We start from the raw sequence: 19,933 nt of genomic DNA, 5'->3' as shown, positions 1-19,933 counted from the left end.
GATTCTGCTTCAGGGCATCTTTGATGAGTTTATGTTACTTTGAAAAGTTTGTGATTTCCGAATTTCAGCTCACCGGGCTTTTTGCAGGGGTTTCTACCACCACCTATTTTGATAACATGACCAACTAACTTACATATTTAATCCACCACCTGAGTGTTTGCAATGCTTTAGGTATCCCCTGTTGCAAAAATATGGATTGCTGCACATAATGAAGTAACCTAAATATTTTATTCAAGGCAAAGCTGGCAAGTTAAGTTTGACCATTCTGCAAAGATATGAGCCACACCTAAAAATGCACAGCTTTTACTTTAGTCATGTCTTACCTCCCTCTTAGTTGCTTGGTAAAGCACAGTCTTGAAATCTATAGTGGTTGAGCTTCTTGCATCACAAGAGCTAGAAACTCCATACCTTATATCTTAAGGGTATTTAGCGGCCACAAGTACCTCAGCATGAGAATTTGTATAGACCTACATTAAAGGCTTATAATTAAGGGTGTTTTAAAGGCTATATGCTATCTAGATTCTTATACTGACCTCCATTGTTGAAGTATCTAGTACCTCTTAGGAGTGAGACAATTTTCTCTTTTCCTACTCTGAGGCAGTGTTATTTAAGATTATATATAAACTTTTGATGTTGTTGCATTATCATCGTGCAAGGATACCATAGCAGAAATAAGCTTGGGTAGCATGGCTAGCAAATGGGATTGTATCTTGCCAATTGGATGAGCTTTTGTATCCTCTTTGCATCCTACAAAAACTTGTGAGTGACTAAAACTCTATATAGTGGTAATAACTTATCAGTGTACATACTCTAAGGAGGTATATTACTTACCAACTTTTCCTTGCTATGTAGAATAAAGACTCTGGAGTTGGAAATTAATAGTTGCCTTCCTTTTTTAAATGATTGAAAACCCCTAATTTTGTTTCATAGTTATCTTGTATGGCTTCTAAAGAAGCCTTAGTGACTTTGTGTGTACATATATTAATATCTTTAAAGTCATGTTTACTACTGTCCTGTTTTTCAATTATACAAAAAATAGCTGAAGATCCAATTTGGTGCTTGAGGCATGTCATGACCAGTTTATGCATTTTCATAAAAGACGTCAAAATATAGATTAAAATGTAATCAGATACCTAACATGTGTACATATATTACTGCTACCCAAGACTATTTCCAGTTCAAAATTTAGACACATGCCTGAAAATGCGCACTCTAGGTTGCCAGTGGACCTGGTGAAAGGACATGAAGCTTACAGAAAATTTGAAACTGTGATTTATATGTTGTTACTAGCAACATCTGTCATTCACAAAGTGATGACTTTACAGCGAAGTGTTGTAAAAATTGCCTGTAGTACAGGACATCCTACATCTCAATCACTGGAAACTAACTCAGTTTTTCCTGCTTCACACTGATGGCAACAACTGGCTGTCCCACATTTATGACATTGTGGCTTTGATTCATGCTCTGTTCAGTGATTCTTTGTTTATTTTCTTAAGAAGCTAAATATTTGTTCTTTCTGTATTTTAGTAGTTTATAAGGCTGGCCCCTTATTGAGTAGGAAGGCTGTAATTCAATCACAGGGGGATCAGTTGCCATGCATAAACTGGGATTTTGTGTTTTATGACATTTGCTTGGCATAGCAGTCATTCTGGCTGCCGCCCCCCGCCTCCCCGCTCGACTGCTGCCCAGTACTGAATTATGGTTATGTCTCTAACTGAAGTCCAGTATTATTTTATTTCTCATCTTTCACCAGGAGGAAGACCAGAGCGATCATTCTGAATAAATACCAAACCACAGGAGCCTGGATGGAATACGTTAATGACAGGTCTTCCTACACAGCACATTTACAGTCTTTCTGCTAACTAGTTTGATTCCTTTGGTCTAGACTAACCTAATGCAACAAGTTGTTCTCATTTAAAGGAGCATTGTTAGCATTCGCGTTCCTGCCAAAGGAGAAGGAGAGGAAAAAAATCAATAGCCTGGAATTTGGGGGAGACTCAGCTAAAACATTTGTCCTTGAATAAGCCACTTGATTAAGACTTCTCTGTTCTAGCAGGAGCAGAGCCAGACACAGCCTCAGAAGAGAAAATATAATCAAATCAGATAGTACTGGTATTTGCAAGGTAGTTCAGGGAAAGTTACTGAGCAGCTTACTCTCTGCCATCAATATTACAGCTAACGTTCTTTGTAGTAAAGAACTTTTCAACAGCTAAGTAAGTGCCATCTTCAGAATGCTGCACAAGCATTAATTTAAGCTCATAACAACCTCAGGTTAGTTTTTAATCAGCCTTGCTTTACAAAATGAGGCAGATTATGTGATTTGCCATTGGCCTAATAAATCTGTGGCAGAGTCAGGACTAGAAGTCAAGCAACCCCATGTCCCAGTCCCATGCTCAGTCCCCTAGAACATACGGCTTGGAAAGAGACCCCTCCCCTGTCCTTCGTTTCCTTATTTCAGGAATCTTTATGCTGCATATCAACCCTCACCCAGAAGAGTTTGGAAACTGAGCTGTCAGTCTGGGACAGTCCTTTGGAACTCTCCTTTGGCTAGGTGACAGACACTGGGTAAAGAATCCACCAACACATTCAAAGGTCTGTTTCCTGGGCACACTGCCATATGGCAAGTAGACAGAGGCAGACTCCTGAGAGGAAAGTAACTGTATTCTCTGCAGTGGGCAGAAGTTAACCCGTGTTCAGTTGCAGCCACACTGTAAGATGTTAAGCTCTGCATCTTCTCCACGTCTGTACAGTGCAAGCATCCTACTGGCAGTGCTTAACAAATAGAATCAGAAATAGAAAGAGGATAGATCTGGTCATTCTTGAGAAGCTTCAGCTACAGTATGTGAGGACAAAGATATTGATACATGACAGTTGAATGCTAGATTGAATATGCACACGAGAAGATAGAGAGAGCGCAAGGTTCACTGGGGAGTGGAAAGGGCCCTTTGTCCAACAAACTGAATCTTTCATTTTCTTCTACTACAAAATAGTCCAACAACACATGGGGCTTTGCAGACTATGAAGCTATATTGGTCCTGCCACTTTATGCTGGTCTGAGGTGAAAGTTCATAAGCAGCAAAGGAGAGAGAGATCAGCTGAAAAGTTTTGGCGAGTTACACTTCAAAGCGAAGTTGACACCACTACAAAAATGTGCCACCCTAGAAGCTAATACTATTTCATAATTCAGAGTAAAAATGGCTCAGCACCCCTAGTTTGGGGCAGGAGCCAAGTGGGGAAGAGGAAAACAGCCAGAATTATTTGTAGAACATGAAGTAGTGATTTGTCTACAACTGAAAATAAGAGATTAGGAATGATTTCTAGACCACTGGTTTAAATTAATTTCTTATTCACTCGTGAGCAGTGATACTATATGAGGGCTCTCAAAGGCCTACAGTTAGTGGCTTTGCTTCAGTTTCTAGTGGCTAATCAGAGTCACAATACCACAACTGGTAGTGGATGTTGAATAGGTATGGAGAATGAACTACCATCTCACTGATGGTTCCTCCAGAGGTTATCCTGTACATTGGCTAGTCTGAGAAGTTGCTACCACTTCTATATCATCTCTGTAAATAAGGGGGACTGGACTGGAGTCCCCAAGACTATCAATCCAGCATCCTTCACATGCAAAGCAGCCCTGATTTTCAGGAGTCCTGAACATCTATGTCTCTAACAGAAATCAATGGGGGCTCCAATTCAGCTGCTGCAAGTCAGGCCTTAAATGAAACTAAGGGAAACAGAAAAAAGTGTAAACTCTGACCCTGTAGACAGCTAAGTGTAAAAGAAGACTTCCCTTGCTTCTCTCTCCAGCCTGTTTCTCTTAAATTCTTCCATTAATTTGATGAAGACGACTGAGGCAGCTTTTTAAACACATTGGGGAGCAGGGTCTACAATTCCCTTCTCGCTCCAATTTAATGTCACACCTCAGTGGCCCTTTGGATGCATGAGAGTCCTTCCAATGTGGCTAGTTGGAAACAGCTTCCTTTGGAGTCCACCCAGGTTCATTGGTGGTGCTGGTGATCTCAAAAGATCCAAGGTGCTCCCTCTCTGCAGGCCCATGTATGGGCTAAGTTCAGAAGGCAGGTTTGGAGGATCTGTCTTGGGGCAGCCAGAGCACCCTTTGTTCCCTTTCTAAATGCTAACTACCACAAGCAGCCTCTCTGAATACTACTGTTCATAAGCATAATCCCCACACCCAGTTGTAAGTGATTGGGCTCCAGATCTACGCCATTGTCGACACCTGCAATGCTGCCACTAGAGATCCAGTTGACACGTCTAGCTAGTTAGACCACAAGAAGGCAACAGACATCTTTCTCCAGAATGGCCAGGGACACTCCCTCATGTGATATTACAGGTCCTAATGTTTACACTTGAACACATAAAAGGACAAGTCCTTCCAGAGAGGACTTTGAATGAGAACCTGTACACAACATGGTGATATTATCCTCATAGGGTCCTGCAGAATCAAACTGGCAAACTTTTTCTATTCCCCACTTTCTCATTTTGAAGATGGGAAAAAACCCTCTCTACCATCAGCTCTCACAAGAGTGAGGACTGTCCTTTCCCCCTCCTCCCTATTCTGACCATCAGCTCTTGCTCTTGGCACGTATCTTCTCTGTTTCTTCTGCAGGAAGAAAACCGCTTCTGTGGTGAAGTGAAGGCTGGCTACAATGGGTGTTTGTGCACATTTAAAGTGTCTGTTGGTAGGACACACACATGCTCAGTCAAGGATCTGATAACATAGGTGAGCAAGGGTCAGTTCAGAGAGTCCATGTGGGAAGATTTCTTCCCCTCTCCCCGCAAACACACAAACTTGTGTTTATTCAAACACTCCTTTCTGCACTGTAGGAGCTGGGGTGATACCAAAGAGGAAAAAAAGCAATAGAGTGAAACTTCCCTGATTTAACTATAAAAAATAAAATCACATCAACTCAACCCCTGATGTTGGCTGGAACTACAGATATCAGAAAACTGCCTTTATTAGAAGTCTAGCTAAAGGTATGACTACCCTTACCCACACCTTAAATGATGAGTGAGACAGATTTGCTCATTAAAAGCAATGTTTGGGGAGGGAATCGTTTCTTTCATTTTTTCTGAGATCATATCCTAGAATTGTTTTAACGAATATCTAATGAGCACACAAATTTAATGTGTTTGAGGCACATTTTGTTTGTGTGCACTACGTATATGGTTATAAGATAAGATTTTTTTAATTTATTTTTTAAAAGACAAAGAAAGAGTTTGTGTTACACTGCTCGGCTATAATGAATTAAGCAGAATGCTCCACCTCATGTCAGACCACACTACGGAAGGCAAGAGACGTAGAGAAGAGGTTAGGAAAGCACTGAATCAAAAATTGCTTTCTAAATCAATAGAGCTGGTCAGAATATTTTCCAAAAAAATTGTTCCTTTTTGATAGCTATATGACTACAGTAGGTATTCTCAGAGGGCAAATGCTTACAGTGCACAGAAAGGAAGGATGATCCAGTGGTTAGGGCAATAGTTTGGGACTTAAGAGAGCTGTGTTCAAGTTGCTGCTCTGTCTCACACTTCCTGTGGGACTTTGGGTACTCTATGTAGGTATTGTTCTGCTCAGTGCTGCAACACCAAACTGATTTAGGAGCCTAAGGGCCATTGACTTGGGTTCCTAAGCCCCTTTTGAAAATGAGACTTTAGAGTGGCAACACTGTGTGCAGCATTGCCCAAACACTTTTAGAAATCTTGGCTCAAGCTTTTCAGTACTACAGTTCTCTATCGATAAAATAAGGATAATAGTACTTCCCTACCTCACAGAGGTGTTGTGAAGACAAATACATTAAAGATTGTGAGATACTCCAATACTACAACATAAGGAGTTCCTGTTATACCTAAAAATAGATGGATTACCACCACAATTGACATCCTTCTTGGCAATCCAAGCGTAGAGGCCAAAAACTGAATGGGTAAATGCTTCAGCTATGCCCTTGTCCTTTGGAAATGGTCATCCTGGGGCAGGTTTGAGGATGCTGTACACTGGTGGAGCAGCCTGGGAGAGTTCACAGTGCTGCCACCTGTACTGAAGCTGTTCTCTGGATAACTCTCCACTGACCTCCAGAATTGTCAGGCCAGCCCCACTCATGAACACTACATTAGAACATATCCTGGTCTGATCAAAGTCAGTTTTGTCACTGACTTCAGTGGGACCAGAATTTGGCCCACAAAGAGCAAATAAGGAGGGAAACCCTAAACCGGTGATCATTTGAAGATTAAGAAATACTGGGTTTTGTTGCCTAAGATAAAATTTCTCAAACAGGTGCAACCATTGCTTTTGGCTACATTTAGAGGTGCTGTTCACTAAAAGCTTGAAAATGAACATGTCAGCATATATGCAGCTCTTGTATTATCCCATCATGTTCTTAAATTTCCCATGTTTGGATGGTGTTAAAAGCACTGTCCAAGGTATCTTTTTCTAGGCTATAGAGAGACTGATAGGAATATACTGTACTTCTGAAATATTATACAATGACCGTTCTAAGGGAATAATATCTTAAATCATTTAATTTATCCTTCAATACAACACTACTGCACACTAGATCTCATGACTAGTACATGAAGTTTGTGGTTGAAAGAATGGAAGTTTATAGTTTTTGATGGAGTCAGTGCTTTTATTTTATAATATCCCACCCTGGACTTTTTAATCTTATTATAAAAAATACAGCATAAATACATAGCTTCAGGTTTACAGATTAGGTACAACACGTACAGATTTTCCAAGAATTATTTTACTTGTTCTTTATCAATGGCTAATATTTTAACTAGTCATTCCTTCCTTTCTATTTGTCCAAAATTTGCTCTCATATTTTTCTCACTGCAAACTATTTTTTTTTAAAACAGAAACTCAGCTACTTCTGAGTAACTGTTTCACTGATTTGTTAATGGGAAGTAGGAAATTAACCAAAATAAATTCACTCCTCAGACCTTGTTCTGTGGTTAAGTTTTTTACATGGCAAGCTTTAGCACTATTCTCATGCTACTTCATGCCACAGGGACTGTGACAATGAGTATAGAGATCATACCCGAAAACTGCAGCTAATAGTATGTGTAATCTAGTGCTGGCCTCATCTAATTCTTTAGTATACACAGTATATAGGGTGGTAGTGTGCATATTTTCTAACCCATTGTTGAAGGGCACATGCCATTTACATAACAATGCAAGTATCTGCTCTCTCCACTGGTACTTTTATAGATTATGTAAATATGGGGCTAACATACATTTAAATTAAGTAAATTGAAAGATTAAATTATTTGCATATGTTCTTCAAACTGATTTAAAACTGTTACCTCACACAACTGATTAATAAATTATACAAGTCATTTGTGCACTTATGTACTATAAATCATTCATTCACATGCTGCAAATAACTTGCTATCTGTCAAATAAGCTCATCTCACTATTTCAGTGACAACAACAAAACAGGTAGAAGAACCCCCATGTCTCACACCTGAACAACTCAGCATTGAATAACTTGATGGTGTTGGACGCATTTCTGTTTTTTCACCCATTCCTAGTTATGACCTCTAAACATGAGAGATTAGACTTCACTCTTCTTTCACTGTCTAACCAAGTCAAGTGCAAATGGTCAGTTATGCAGATGTATCTCATACATGACAATGTATTCACCAAACTCACAGATTTCATGTCTGATGAGATCATCAGTTAAAGCGTTTTCTTCAAAAAGACGGTGTTGTTGACTGAATCAGGTCTTTGTTTTCTACAACAGATAAAGGAAAGATGTGCAGCCCCAGTTCGAACTGCCAAGATAATCTCTGTTATAGTTGTATATTCTATCCAAAAAACACATTAATGGAATAGAAAGGTTACACGATATTATCTTACGTTGTACAACAGAAGAAACAGTATGTCACCATGCAATAAGGTACCACCAACCAGATAGTCAGGAGAGCTCAGTTTCCAGTTAGACAGCAATGTAAGAACCAGATATTTAAGAGGGCTTAGCACCCAGCAGCTCCCATTTATGGCTGGACTTTCAGTAGAGCTCAGCACTAAAGATCTGTTGAAAATCTGGCCCTAAATGGTAATGCATATATACAAAAGAGGGAAGAGTTAAGATAAAATCTATTAATTATTTAAAGCCCAGAAGAACCAGGATGATCACCAAGCCTGACCTCCACAATCATAACCTATATAACCTTACCTTCACCAGTTTCTGAGTTTTGAGTTCCTCACTTTGCAGCTTTCTGGGTCATTGTATGGAATTTTCTAGGGTTTTGGGTTTTTTTAAATTAAACGTAGAAATTCCATCATGTGCAACTATTTGCTAGACTGCACTAGAATGTTCTGTGCTGTTCAATAAGTCAAAGAATATATGTACAGGGAAAAACCCAGACTTATTCCCTATGTTCCTTCAAGGTCCCCATACCAGCCCCACAAGTCAGCATTTAAGGTTGTGATGCGGCTGGCTTAGGATGGGTGGCTTGAGGCTGATCCATAGAATCCATGTTTATGTATATCCACAGCTGCCTACCTCATGCAACTGGTGAATAGCAAAGACAAGCACCAATCTTGAATACATCATCATTAAACACAGATTTTTTTTTTTTTTTCTGAAAGGCAGTGTGGCTAAGTGGGATGAGGATTGGGACTGAAGTATTTTTTTATTTTCTTCTTTCTAGATAAAGGCAGAACCAATTTTGCTCAACTACAAAATAAAAATAAAACCCCACACCTCATGTGCCGAGAATGATTCTACTAGAATGTGCCTGTAAGATAAGAGACTCAAGTTATAAGTAGTTGGAAATGCCCCATTTGAATGGAAATACTTGAGCAATTTTCCTATGATTGATAGTATGCTGAGCCAGAATAAAAACCCAGTCACCCAACCTGGTTACTGGATTTTCCCTCTTGTGTAGTAGGTCAAGCCGTACAAGTGCATGATTTGCTACAAATAGGAATGATACAGAGGAAGTGTTATAACACCACTCAACCAGCAGACCTGTGGAAGTGTAATAATCCATATAAATACTACTGTCATCGGGGGTCTAACCTGGAGCCTTCATCACCAAAAGCACAAGCCCCTACCACCTAATCTAAAGGCATAACTCATATAGGCGAGCCTGCTGCTTACTGAAGGCTACTAATGGAGACTAGCCAACAGAGGGTGATACATTTAATAACCCAACTCTGAGCAGCTGAAGTCCGAGTAGGGGAGGAGAGGGCCAAATCCCCTACAGGGTAACGTTTTGTAATCAACTATGGTTGCATATACATACAAACACCATGGTCATCAGAAAAGATTGAAATGGGGAACTGTGGCACAAGAAACATAAGCTCCTACCACTTGAGGAAAAGGAAAAACTCAGTAATTAGGATCCTGATTCAACAAAGGGCAGGCTTTGGCTCATGCTTAAAGTTAAGCACATGCTTGAGTGCTTTGCTGAATTGGGGCCTAAAAACTTGTTCTAGGTACCACACACTAGGAGGAGACAGAACACACCCTTTCCCAGCAAGTATACTACAAAAGCACCATGCAAAATGCACTCCCTGCTTACAGCTGGAATTAAAAGCTGGAAAAATGTTGTCATGGTTGGGTGAGTTGCAATTCTAACACAATGCAGTTTAATTGGGGAAAACTATCTCAGATTTGATACTATTTGGCAGTTGCCCCAAGTAACATTTATTTTTCTTAGAGGAGAAGGTTAGTTAAAGGGAGCTTCACTTAACCCCCTTACTACTAATGACAAGGTGATGTTTCTTTTTTATTCCTCTGAAAATAAGAAAATTGCTCACTGTTATTATATACAGATTTCTATAGGGAGTTGTCGTCAAATCCTCCTTACTCACCTGTTAAGAGAGAGCATGCGGTCCCCAAATGGACTTTTGATAAAGAATTTTCCAACTACTGCCATTATTAAAAACTATTATTTCAGATGAGTCTGAACCACTGCCTAGTATCCAAACCCCTTAGGATTTAGGAAAGAGTCAGATCCTAAGCAATGCAGGCTTATCTCATGCCAATGTGAATCAGGAGCAACTCCACTAAAGCCAGTGGGCCTGGTTCTTATTTCACTTGTACCAGCTTTACACATCAACAGATTTACTCCATCATCTACAGTTATGTAATGGAGATCAGGAAGGGGCCTACACCAGTGTAATGCTAGTGTAAAACCAAGGTGAGATCAGAATCAAGCTCATCCTAGGATTATAAAATATTCAAATGTAAGTTTGTAGAACAGTCCTTTTACGGATGAAATGCAAAATACACAAAACACATAAAGGGGCAGATTCTAGGCTAGTACAAATTGATGGAGTTCCATTGACTTTACAGATGCTGATTTATAGGCCCCTCTGGCCCCAAGTGTCAGTATTTTATGTATATTTTTTGCTCAATTCTCTACCTTCCTCCTTTCCTACCTCTTGCAGTAAGGTTTATTGCTTCTTGGCAGTTCCCCCAGTGAGAGCTCATTATGCTTTATGTAGTGATTCTTTTGATATGCTTGCTGCGGAGTCACTAAAACACATCTCAAAGCCAGCTCTTTGATTAACACATTGCAGCCTGGTAATTCTGAGTTCACAAGAGTTATGAGGCCTAAACTAACAGGTGCTGTCAGTTCCTGTGAAGCTAGCTTTGGATTTGACGGCTTTCACTGAAGGCGTAATGCTCCCCATTTGTTTAATGTTTCTCTGTGGGAAAAACACTAAGAGATAGGATTCTGGAGAACGCCTGGGGGTTTCCAAGAATTCTGTAGGAAACTATTTGTAACAGACATGTTGTTGAGATTTACTTGCTGGGGTGGGCTGGAAGGAGCAGGGGAAGGAAGAATACTGTTTATAAGTAATTATACTCATTTTCTAAAATGTCTGTATGTACCTTACAAAGTCATAGTGCTAAGCCAGAGAGTGATTTGGGAGCAATGGTGAATGCAGTTCTAAAGGGCCTTTTCAGGATTGATCTTAGGAAGAAAGATGTAATATACTGCATAAACAGTGAATGTACATTAAATTATTCTGATGACACTGTACAAAAAGTGTAATGAGGCTACTCACTGTGTTACTCTGGTCAAATGATCCTCATTCTGTTTTAAGAGTGCGCATAAATAGAAACAAAACAATCCAGAGCATGCCAAATTCTAAATGGAACTGGTAGATCAGAAGGGCTGTATCCGCTGGTATGGAAGCTATAATCAAAGGTCAGCTAAGAAAAGTATGAGTAATAAAGGAATTTTGATGGGGTCCTTTTACATCAAGACATTAATAAGGCTGATTTTATGTATACATTTGTAAAATATTCTCCTGATATTGTAAAGGTTAGGCCCGAGTCTCTGTTTCCCCTCTCCTATTCTTGAGACAGGGATAGGAAGAATGGAGGGATGGAAAGCAAGATGGCTTTAAGCTGCCTTTATGCTCCCTGTACTGTAGGGCCATGCAGAAGACTACCCAACCACCTTCGCTGGAGCTTAGAGCAGCCCCAGGCCGCCAATGGAAGCAGAACATAGCCTTAGTATAGTTCACTGTGATCCAGCCATGACCTGTCACACTCCCAATCCATCTCCCGTGTCAGAAGTTGGGGATAAGACCAGTATAGAACAATTATACTAACCCTATACCAACCAGGGAGGTCTCCAATGCAGAGAGTATTCTAAGAGATCCATTTCCATCCACTATAGGGCCCCTTTATTCTGTCAGAGTGGCATACCAGGGTCTTATTATAACGGAGAATCAGACCCATTGTCAACAGTACTTGAAAACCCAGGCTTCTATAGTTAAAGTCCCAGCACCAATAAAATGAAAGTGTTTTGATCTCAAGCTGTCAGCAGAAACAGGTTGTCAGTAGAAGGAAAACAGAAACCACCACCAATACATATTGGATGGCAAACAGAGATTTGTACCACAAATATTAGCAGTGCAGCAGTTCTTGTGCTGGAAGGTGCAACATTTATCTGGACCAAGGAAATACATTTTTAGAGTAAGTTAATTTTAGTGTTGGTCATCCTAGATAAGAATGCCTTAATTATGAAATAAACTACCAAGGGCTGCAGCAGGAATTAAATAAATGCTGCAATATAAATAGTACAACCAATGGCGTTCAAGTCGTACAATAGATGAGGGAAAACGTGGTGTGGGCTCTAAGTGTAATCTAAACGGCCTACTGTAGATTGGATGGAAAGAAGCCAAAAGCAAAACACCCCAATTTAGTATATCTACGCTTCGAATCATACAGTCATCAATGACTCTGCCACATATTGCAAGAGTATGTATAGTAGAGATAGGCCTGATACAAACCCTGATCCAGCTCAAAATAACTATTTGCTCAAAGTTTTGAAGCAGACTGTCAGGAAGTTGTACCAAGAAAACATGGTCATGTTATCCTCATGCTGGAAAACACCCAAATCCCTGTCTACCTGTAAACAGCTGTGGGCAGATTAGCAGGCCTCTGGTATGTGGCACAGCTTACTAAGCACAATGCTAATCATTTGCTCACTTGCAATAACAACACAGCATTAATCAGATATATTTTAAAAAAAAAAAAAATAGTAATTAAACGCTTTGTCCCCCAAGAAATAAGCAAAGCACTGAGAATCACATTTGGAATTAAACTTCATTCTGAAAAACAAAAGGGCCGAACGTTATGTTATGTTTTGGACTTTCTCCGAATTTGGCTCACTACTAAATCCCTGACACTAAAACAATCTGTCGAACAAAACAATATCTTATTACTAGAAGTCTTTGGAGCAGAACCTCAGTTGGTGTAAATCACTGTAGTGCCATACTCGGCCGATTTACATCATGTGAAGCGCTGGCCCTTCATTTATCAATAGTCTAATAATGATGTGGAGTGCAATTTCGATAATGTGTTTGAGTGCTATACACCATTCTGATCTACACAATTAAAGCTCCTAATGTCAGTGAAAAGTGCTATTTTGTAACTTTTTAGATAAAATATAAACAGCTACTCTTAAGGGAAGCATGTTTATTTAAGTGATAGCTTCCTTTTTAACAGTAAATAAGTAAGTAAAATGGTAAATAAGTGTCCAGATTCTAAATATATTATTATATAATTTTTGTTGCTACACCTCTGTCATTGCCAAGAAATTAGACAGTGAAGGCTTGAATATACTAGAGGTGCACTTAAGTGGTTGTAGAGGAAGCAGCAGCTGCACAGCCCCATGCACAAATTAGCATCGCTAACTATTCTCTACAGAATTACCTGATGTGTGTCACTTTTGCTAACACTGAGTGAATGAACCACAAAGAGTTCTGCAAATATGCCCTCCAATATATACATTAATTCACTTCAGCCATATCCCTGCCTCTTTTGTGTTTGTTTTCTGCAAACATTTGAGCATTTTAAGTTTACTGGACATTAATATTCTCTGAAAGTAAGCATGAAAGTTTGTATGAAAGTACTTAAGGGCTAGATCCTCAGCACAAAATAAGGAACAATCATACTGTGACTAGCTTTACAAGTTTGCCATTTAAATGGGAACTGCTCATAGATTAGCTGTATTACAGACATGCAGTGCAGTCACTGAATCCTCACCCCATTGAGCTGAAAGGCAAAAACTTCCTTGATTTCCGTGGGGCCAGGATTTCATTCCAGGGGTATATCTGCATAGCTCCCTTGAAGTCAGTGAATCTATGTCATCAATTTATACCATTCAAGGATCTAGCCCTGCATTTTAAAATGTACACACATTACTCTCTCTCTCATATTCATTGGAACAGGCAAGACAAGTAACACCATTTGAAATACATGACCAGTCAATTATAAGTAACCAACACTGTCTGAAAAGCCAATGCTCATAGAAAACTCATAGTGATCAAACCAGAGAGCAAAAACCAGGGCAAAAAAAAAAAAAAAAGTTTGTTAGTGAATAATTTTAAACAACAATTATCTGAAGCTTATCCAAAGTTTTCTGAACACATGGAGTAATTATAGGCATCACAACACTGATATCCTGTTTTGTACAACTCTTCAGAGGTAATGTGATTCTTCCAGCAAATTGGCTGTACCAGGCAAATCATTTAAGCAAATCAAAGCTGACCCTAATCTCTCCTGAGGCAATGCAAGTACAGTATAAATGAAGAATTCAGTGACTGCACTGAAGGTCTGTAATACAGCTAATCTAGGAGTTAAATGGCACACTTGTAAAGCTAGCTACTATATTGTTGTTTCTAATTTTCTGCTGAAACATCATAAATGATTTTCTTTGATTTGTGAAGAGCCACAAATTAGCTGAGAGATCTCACAAGCTTCTGGAAAGGCTCACCAGCTCTGAAATACAATTAAGACTTTCTGACTGCCAGTACCAGCCACCATTACCCATCCGAGGAGTTTGAAGATGGGGGAATATCTATCTAGCTGTACTTTGGATCCAATTATATCTTCATTCAGCTCTGAGGATTTTATCACCTGTAGTTCCAGGATATAACTGAAACTATGCCTCTAATCTATGTATCTAAACTATGCTTTGTAGTGATCACCCCAAGTTGCACCTTTCCCTTACAGCTGAAATGTCTCAATAAGTATATCCTGGGAAACAGAGCATTAATAGGCATTTTGCTGTATTTTTTAATCAGCCCATTCTCTTCTATCTCCAGTGTTATCCTCCCAAAGCCTAAGCAAGGAACAAAGACCAAAAAACAAGAGAACATGAAGGGAAAAAAAAGTGCAAGCAGCTTTAATTGATGTTAATTACGTGATTCAGTATTTCTAAATGTCAATATTTTACAGTAATAAAAGCAAGACACCAACAGATCCATCTGGGCCAGATGCAAATTCTACAATTAAAATGAGGGGACAACTTTCCCTTTTCATATTTGTGCCAAATTTCTTCTGTAGCAAAATCTGCTCTAAAGGTTAAAACACTGAAGAAGTCCCTCACTCACATCTTCTTTCTAGCAAAGGCTGCCAGTTAAATATGGATCTCACCTTAACAATTACAATGTGCTTACCACAATCCCAATCTTCGGGGCCTCAGCCTGTTTCCACAAAAGTCAATGAGTTTTGCCATTCATTTCAAATTGCACCCTTGGTGTAGTGTATTATTTTTATTTTCCTATCTTTTAAAATCACTCCTATCAGGAATTAAAAAATGATTAACTTTAATTTTCTCCAAATCCCAACATCTCTGAATTCTCCCATCTTGAAGGAACACATCTTCAAACAAAGCCCCTGTTTTATTTTTAATTAACTGATATTATGAATTGGCCTGTGTGTGGAGAATTTTATGACAGTGGCCTACACTGATCCTGAGGGTTTAGTATGTAATATTAGCTGGAGGTTGCAGGTCTGTTTCTAATGGACTAGTGACTATAGTACATCAGACAGAAATCATCATTGTAACGATGGGAATCATTGGTAATCTCAGCAGACAGGCAGGACACAGATCTCTGCAAGCCTTAATGTCTAGTTTTGCTCTGAAGAGGAACTTTAAAACTATCATCACAGGGTTCCATATCCATTTGTTCTCCCATCAAACCTGCTCAGTTTATGGTGACTTTTCTATCTGCTGGCCCTGCAAACTTAACCTGGGTTTGGAAAGCCCAGCTAGATTCCTTCTAGTTCACAGGTCAACAACAATGAAGATTTTATAGTTGGAACTAATTTAAAGTTCTCCTGATGATACATTAGGCATAATAATATCCTGCTCACTCACTCCTAACTGTATCAAAGCACAACTCTAAGAATTTCTATAGTTTCTGGTAGTCAAGCAAGCAAATATCAACTGCAATTCTAAATACACACAGGGAGATGTTTGATCAAGAAGATGCCATTTTCACATAGTTCATTTTCAGTGTATAACTGCACTTTAAGGGCCTTATTCAGGAGATCACTTAAGCACATGCTGAAATATGATTAACTTGATGTCAATGGGGCTTAAGCATAGGCTTAAAGTTCAGCATGTGCTTAAGTGCTTTGTTGAATAGGGATGCTTTCCTGAATTGAGGCCTAAACTGGGGAATCTCGCTATAGTCCTTTCCTAGAAGCAGATTTCAGAACTAAATACATAAGGACTGATTCTGCTTTAAACCCATGTAAACAAAGAGTAAGTCCATTGAAACCAAAGTGAAACTAGTGTAAGGAGAATGAGAACAGAATAAGGTTCACAGTATAGTTTGCAAAAATGCAGGTTGTGTTTTCCTGTTAATAAAAATCATTATACTTACATGTATCTGTTTCTTATCTGCTTCTGGTCTCTTCAGTTCCTTGATTAGTAACTGGATTAGCCTGCCAAAGTTCATAGGCGTAGTTTGACTTCTATATTTGGGAGCGCAAAGGGCTCCATACTATTAAAAACATGTATAGTCTAACTTTTGGATTAACAGATTGTGAGAGCCCTGCAAATCTGTGTATATCTTGCAGACCATGTTTGCGGATTGCAGATCAGATGCAGATACAAAATTTGTATCCACGCAAGGCTCTACCGATTGTTAGTGATACTTAAATTACAGTGCACTTGAAATCAAATACAGTTTACGTTCATTATTTAAACACCCTTAATTATTTGCCATGTTTACCAGCTACCACTTAAAAATCATAAACATAATGATTAACAAAATAAGAAACATAACAAAATAATTAACATAAAAACAAATTCCTGAACAAACAGAACTGAGCACTTTCCTGTAACTATGAATCATGTCTCCCTGGTGTTAGCGATACACAAACGGGCAACGCACACACAAAACACATCCATCGCTAAAGCCTGTCCCGTTTGCCCATCTGCGTCAGCACATTCCACTCACATTTAAACTTTCCCTGCTCACGGTTACTCACCTGAGCTGTGCAGACACTTGGGAAGCAGCTCAGATCTTATGTTCACTTGCTACAATGGTACTGGTGTGGATTAGAATGTGGCCTCTAGGTCTATATGCCTGTGTTTCTGGGGCAAGTTTCTTATTTTATGGGCTAGTGAAATTGAAATGGCCCCAAGCTGGTGCTCTGCAGTGAGGTCAGGGGCTGCTCTCCTGCCCTCCCCTGAAGCAGCCCACTTGGGGAGACTGACCTGGAAGCCCAGAGCACTGGGTGGTGCCTCTCTCCCCTCCCCCAATATTCCTCCATGCTCTCAGAAGGCTGGGTGTGAGGGGCGAGCAGCAATGCCAGGCGTTGTGTGTGTTCAAGTCAGTTTCCCCACCTGGACTGTGCTGTGGGGCATCAGGAGCTGCTCTTCTGCCCTCTCCTTACACAGCGCACGTGAGGAAACCGACCTCGATGTACAGTGTCTGGTGTCACCATTCTTCCCCCTCCCCCCCCCCCCCAAAGACATTCCTCCACAGAGCCAAATGGAAAGGAGAAATCTGGGCAGCCCCCATACGTCACCTCTGCCATATATCCTGGCCGGGGGGGGGGGGGGGGGGGGGAGAAGGGACGACGGACACCCATGCTACTATTCCCAATCAGCAGCCTCTTTTAGTACACAAGCAAGGGGCTCACTTACTCATCACACAAAAGTGAAGCTTCATTGACCTGAAATTACTTCATGAGCTAATGAAAATCCCTTTGGGGAGCATAGATACAAATTAAAAAAAAAAAAAAAAGAAACTTTCCCCAGGGATGATGGAAATACAGAATGGGATCTCCAACAGTTATGTGCTTTCTCCACAATTGAAGTTTTTCACAGGATCATTTTTCAATTGTCATTTGGGAAAAGTCTTAATAAAATATTTCATGTTGGGAACCCCACAAGCAGTCAGTGTCTCCTGAGATTGGTAGTTCAGGTACCTCATCTCCTCTGTGGACTGGGCTCCCCAGATGGGCTACATCTCCAGGGATACACTACAAACTCTCCTCTGGCTGAACCACTGTAACACACCATGGGATTTCCATGCCTGCTGTGAATTATGGAAGATATTGTTCGGCTCAGGAACCAAGCCATACCGGGGGGGAGGGGAAGAGAATGAGGTACACAAACTCTCATGATGCACTGTGGCAGCTCTAGTAGATGCAGTTCAATGTTGCATTGACCCAAAATGAAATACTTCAATTTGGGAATGTCAGGGCAGACCAAGGACTGGAAGGAACATGGCCAGGCTACTGTGTGCTCTGCCAATTCTTTGCTTCCCAGAACTTGTACATGGCCAAGGAAAGTAGTCGCTTGGGCTAGGTTAAGCCTGGCTTCTCCAAAATATGGGGAAAGCAAAGATCATGTTCTGATGTTCATCACAGGAAGTGAGCAATTGAGAATCAGGACCTCTATTTTAATCTATTAAGGGTGTGGCGCGGGCAGCTAGTTTAGCCCTCTCATGGGTACTGTGCCCTCTTCGGCTATGCCTATGGCGTGCCTGGGTGGGAGCAGGGGGGGGCCTGGTCCCACCCTCTGCCCCGGGCCCCGACCCAGGGACCCTGTGTGGAGTAGTCTTCAAAAGTCCGTGACTCACTCCCTTCCCTGGGTCACCTCTCTTTGGCCCCACTGCTCGCCGTCTGCTTCCTGGAACTGGGTGGGGAGGGGTTCTCCCTCAGGCCTGTGCCTTGAGTCCCTGGCCGTAGCCAGACAGGTACCCCCCCCTCTCGTCTCTGGTACCTCTGGGGTTGTAATAGGTGGCAGTGGTTGATCCAAGTCCTGTAGCCTAGCCGCTCCGCTCCTTCTCTTAACTCCCTTCCAGCTGCCCCTGTCTGCCTGACAGGGAGGCTTTTAACTGCTGGGGCAAACTCCTTGATTGGCCTCAGCTGGCTTAATTGGCCTAATTGCCCTAGAATGGCCGCAGCTGGATCACCCAGGGAACAGAGATTTGTTCATTCTGGGGCTAATATAGACCCCCTCTACTACTCTCCTGTAGCCATCAGGTCTAACCCTGTCACAAGGGATAATTTTTATAACAGAGACTGAAACAAAGTCATCCCGCACTAGTTCAAATACTAGAAAAATGAATACAAGTGTAATGGTCCAGAAAGATTTCATCTACTATATGTAAAAACTTTCTAAACAAAATTCTGCACTGAATATAGACATGTCAGAAATATGTTCATTTCAAGCTTTGATGTCCTTTCTTGTGTAAAACAGCTTGTTATTGCTTGTGTGTCAAGGACAAAAAATTAACATATTTCACAGCTAAAAACATTTAGACTGGCACATACGTGATTATATGGAAATGTGTATGATCGTGCAGTGCAACTCTGTTCATACACCATAATGTAAATACATAATATCTTATCTCTAAAGTGTGTACTGTATATATGGGTAAAATTCAAAGACAAACATTGTGTGGCTTTTTCTGAAAAGTAGACTGTATAGAGAAAATGTTTCAAATGGAAAACTTCTTAAATAAACAGTGGCAAAGGCAAGAATAAAATATAAGGACATTCTATTTTGGGGGTCTAGTGACAAACCACATCATCTCAGGTCTCGTATTCTGTGGTGGCAGAAGAATCTTTCAACACAAATTCAGCCTCCTGTAAGAATTTTGTTCATGTCTTCAAGATAGAATGTGAGTCCAGCTACTGTGTTAATCAGTTGTGAGGATGAAAGGAAACAAGCAGCTGGGCCCAACCTCTGCTACAGGAAGCTAGTGTGGAGCCAAAAAATGACATACACTCTTCCCTCCCCCACCTATCCACCCAATTTTTTTTATGCATAATAAGTGAGCTACATTAGGTGTGTCCCAAAGAATTATGGTTGAGATTTTCAAAGCAGGATGGGAATGCATTTCTCATCACAGTTAACAGGAGGTATGTGTCTAAATCCTTTAGCCTACTTGGAAAATCTCAACTAAGATATTTATATGGCCTCCATGACTGTAGTATCTGAGCACCTTTTTACATGTATTTACCCTCTCAAAACCCTCACAGATGAGGAATTTTGGCACAGAGACTAAGGCCCATATTTTTAAAGATATTCAGGCACTGCTCCAGCCTGTGCCACAAGGCCTATGTCGCCTAGATAGCTACGTCCCATTTTCCAAGGTGACTTAGGCACCTTCATCTCCGCTACTTTTGAA

The 19,933-nt window shown here is 40.4% G+C and overlaps 1 protein-coding gene across 5 annotated transcripts in view; it reads right to left on the bottom strand.

The window, feature by feature from the left end:
• GREM2 (gremlin 2, DAN family BMP antagonist) overlaps window positions 1–19,933 on the bottom strand; it is a 46,190-nt gene that overhangs the window by 12,438 nt on the left and 13,819 nt on the right. The window contains exon 3 of one of the 5 annotated variants that reach the window (XM_067535890.1): window positions 7,667–7,748. The exons of 3 other annotated variants lie outside the window; for them this stretch is intronic. The gene's annotated coding sequence lies outside the window, so the exon portion shown is untranslated. Of the gene's footprint in view, window positions 1–7,666; window positions 7,749–18,519; window positions 18,590–19,933 lie in introns of those variants that run through there. One more of the 5 variants, XM_067535888.1, reaches the window with a different exon arrangement.

The sequence above is a fragment of the Emydura macquarii genome, unplaced genomic scaffold, assembly GCF_026122565.2.
Source record: "Emydura macquarii macquarii isolate MOO-44397 ecotype Brisbane River unplaced genomic scaffold, CSIRO-AGI_Emac_v2 contig_3517, whole genome shotgun sequence".
NCBI classification, from domain to species: domain Eukaryota; kingdom Metazoa; phylum Chordata; order Testudines; family Chelidae; genus Emydura; species Emydura macquarii.
The sequence above is the reverse complement of the archived record's forward strand: the minus strand, read 5'-3'. Positions and strand labels throughout refer to the sequence as shown.